The sequence below is a fragment of the Macrobrachium nipponense genome, chromosome 9 (genome assembly GCF_015104395.2).
Source record: "Macrobrachium nipponense isolate FS-2020 chromosome 9, ASM1510439v2, whole genome shotgun sequence".
Lineage (NCBI taxonomy): Eukaryota > Metazoa > Arthropoda > Malacostraca > Decapoda > Palaemonidae > Macrobrachium > Macrobrachium nipponense.
The window spans coordinates 87,328,610-87,333,072 of NC_061110.1; positions in this window are offsets into that span (position 1 = coordinate 87,328,610).

Here is a 4,463-nt window from a genome sequence, read left to right on the forward strand (position 1 = left end):
CTCTCGATTTACATACACGTCTAGTAGGTCTGGCTTAGGACAATTTCATTCACACGTGCTGAGCTAATTTATTAACCTGGTTTCCGTCTTGATATTATTGAGTGATAAGTTATATGTAGTCAATGATGACGATTTTGTATTAATTAGATTGATCCGTTTCGGCTGCTTCACTGTATTTTTTACAAGGAAAAAGAAGGCTTCTCTCTCTCTCTCTCTCTCTCTCTCTCTCTCTCTCTCTCAGTGGACAAAGGAATGTCTAGTACAGAGGAATTCATTTACCTACGTGAATATCTTGAATTCGCAATTGACTTATAACGTCATCCTATTATTAAAAATATACGTACAGACAAATATACATATATACATACATATATACTATATATATATGAATATATATATATATAAAATATATTTACATATAAAATATACATATATATATATATATACATATATATATATATATATATATATATATATATATATATATATATATATATATATATATATATATATATATAGTATTTCATATATATAAGATGGCCCTGAGAGAAATCAAACCAGTGATAAGCTGTCACATTCATCCGCTCTTTGAACTGACTGACGAATAAAGGCTGAACCTTTAATAGACAAGGTTTTTTTTTGGTTTTTTTTTTTTTTTTAACTGATGACTGAAGGATCATTGTTTGCGAAATTGAAAGGCAGGATTCTCGTTTCGTGGTTCAGGATGACAGACCATCCTCCAGATATTGGCTCCGGGAGGTCGTTGATAGGCACGTACACGAAAGAATTTTATTTGCCCCAGTTTGGAAGGTGACAGGTTGAACTTCGTTTCAGACAGGTGTACAGGTCTCGTCACTTGTTCGGGTGACGGGTTCTAAGTAAGAGATACGATTCTGTGGGATTTTCTTTTTTTATATATATTTTTTTATGAGGGGATATCTTTGACGCGTGGGTTTTTGATACCCTATAATTGCGCCCCGCCTGTCAGTCTTATAAGCGTAATAAGTCGTCATAAAATTATGGAGAATATATATATATATATATATATATATATATATATATATATATATATATATATATATATATATAATATATATATATATATATATATATATGTGTGTGTGTGTGTATGTATATATATATTTCCCCTTCTACCATAAGAATTTTTGTCTGTTTATATTTTATCAATTGTGTATCATCATTGAGACTTTAGTTTGCATACGTTTTTATTTTTATTTTTCTATTTTTTGAAGAGGGGATTTCTTTGACGCGTGGGCTTCTGATACCTTATAATTGCGACTTACACGTCAGTCTTGTACGCGGAATAAGTCGGCATACAATTATGGAGATTATATATATATATATACACATATATATATATATATATATATATATATATATATATATATATGTATATATATATATATATAGATATATAAATATATATACATATGTATATATATATTTATCCCTCTACCAAAAGTATTTTAGTTTGTTTATATTTTATCAACTGTGTATAATCATTGAGTCTCTCTTTTTGTATCCGTGATATTCGGCTGGTTCAGTCAATCTTACACGAATAATTAATCGGTATAAAACTCATGTAGAATATATATTAATTTTTCCCTCTAACATAATTATTTTAGTACGTTTATATTTTATTGATCGTGTAACAACATTGGAATTTTTATAAGTTACCGATTCTGTAAAATCATTGAGACATTTTCTACAAGTGGTATTCGATTAATTTCAGTAAAGTGAACTATGATGACCTTTTAAAATAATAAAAAAAAAATAGCCCAGTGAGTATCCATGGCAGCTAAATCTATTTGGCAATATGTGTACAATACTATACGTTTCCTTCCACAGTACACTTTCATGATTTAACGTAATTATCATGTTTTTACTTGCAAATAAATTAGCTCTGTAAAAATCCCATACTTAATTTTCTTGTGTAAATGTTTCAAACTTTTCGATTTTATAATGTGCTATAATGTTTGCTTATTATCATCAACCATAACCTGCAATCGGGTAAAATTTTATAGTCTATTTTTTTTATCTAATTCCCTCTTTCACATAATAATCTATATATCAATGAAATGACCCAAGCAGCATGAATCAATTTAAAAATATTTCGAAGAACTACGCCCATTCAAAAACCATTCAACCACCTTTTAGCTACTCTCTCTCTCTCTCTCTCAATGCCTACGTCCAAGACCGTGATATACATTAAAAAAATTGTGAAGGCAATTCCCGTTTCCTAACTTTCAGGCTTTAATTTCTTGCTTTCTTCTTCTACAAAGAGAGAGAGAGAGAGAGAGAGAGAGAGAGAGAGAGAGAGAGAGAGAGAGAGAGAGAGAGAGAGAGGAACACCTCCATTCATAATGCCACCTTCATTCACGAGCAACTTTTTACTACGTGAACACCTACGCTCGTTTACAATTTTGGCAGATTATAGGTAATGTGGAAAAGTGAGCATTTTACCATCTACCGATTTCTGATCAGAAAAATTTCAATTTTTTTTTTTCTGACTTTCTTCTGAACAAAATGATAAGAATGCACTTTTACATTCTATTTTTTCTAGATAATCTGATGATGCTCCTATTACAGAACTTTTAATTCCATTTCTACGTGACTGATTTTAGGACTTTTTCGATGTTTTTGCAATAAAATGAAACCTTTGGCTGTGATGTTTCGCTGTTAAACAGTGCGTAATAATCAGATTAGCATAACATTGCTAATTAGGATTATGATTTTTTTACTTCAAATATTTTTCTCCCTCCATTCACGAAAACATTTACTCCCACGTAACTTTCCTATTTCATAAACAGCCTTAAAATACCCTGAAAACATTGCTAATTTATTTCTCGTGTTCATTTCGAAAAGAGAGAGAATCACTGATGGATGTTTTAAAAGGCAGAAAATGTACGTAGCTCAAAATCCTCTATTTTCAATTAGAGTTTTTATTTTATTTATCTTCTAATCTACGCTGCGAATCACGACGCGTTTATTCATTCATTGCTGTTAAAGATGACGGTTGTAAACAATCACCCCGATAACTTTCCAGCCTCTGTTCGAAAGTGCTTAAGCTCTGACGTAAACACCACCTTCATTGACGCTCCACCCACGGCTGGATGCAACCCTACAAGTTCCGGTCGCACCCCCACCCCCTGCCCTCGCCCCCCGCCCCCAACCTCTCTCTCTCTCTCTCTCTCTGTTATATAATTTTAAATTCGGTCAAAAGGATGTTAAAAAATAAAATTTTTAAGCTTCTTTTCTGTATGGATATAATGAATTCAGCTCAGTATTTGAGTTCGTGTTTTACAAAAGGATCATATCAAATTTTTGCACTGGTTCACCTAATTCTGAGAGATCGTTCGTATGATGGGAAATATCCATGTCACACACACAATATATATATTTATATATATATATATATATAATATATATATTATATATATATATATATATATGATTATATATGAAAATTATTCATCACTTCGAACCGTTGATCCATTTATATATCAATTCCAAGCTACAAATGTCCTTTACAATTAGCTAAATTCACTTTACACCGCCCAAATGGAATATTTTCATATATGTACCGAAGGGGAATTTTTAATTGATAATAATTTCGTCCCCCCAGGGATCGAACCACCGTCCTGATTTCGTCCCCGTCCACTTGGACGGTGGTTCGATCCATGGGGGGACGAAATTATTATCAATTAAAAAATTCCCCTTCGGTACATATATGAAAATATATCATTTGGGAGGTAGAAAGTGATTTAGATATTAAAGGACATTTGTAGCTTGAATTGATATAGATATATATATATATATATATATATATATGCATTAAGATACAAATATCCTTTTATATCTAATTCGCTCTACCTCGAAATTAATACATTTTCATATATTTAGTTGATCAAAAATTCCTCAGTAATAAAAAAAAAACTCGTATGCATACTGCATTACGATATTATGATAATACAGTGTAAAATAAATATTGCTAAAGTACATATAAGGAGTATGACATTATTTTCATGTGCTAAAATTTCTGTAAAGTCAACTAGAGCTTCTGAGGACAAAGAAAATGAGTGTAGTTAGCAAGGCCATCTATACACACACATACACATACATACACATATACATACACATACTCCCTTGTGCGTGTTTGCGTTTCTAAGCCTGTATTTGCGTGGGTGCGGCTTTGCACGGGTCGGAAAGTTGAATACGTTCGTACGAATCAGGGAATTTTATGGAAATACTGATTAGCTATTCAGGAATAATCCGGAATTCCTTCGCTGGCCCGGGGGCTATACTACATTATAATAGCTCCGCCTACATGGGGGGGGGGGGGGGGTATTTTGGGGGAAGTGAGCAGACCTGCTGTGACTAAGTTGTTGGCTTGGAATTCTTCGTAATACATTACTGATCGACTTACTTATCATAGAGAATTA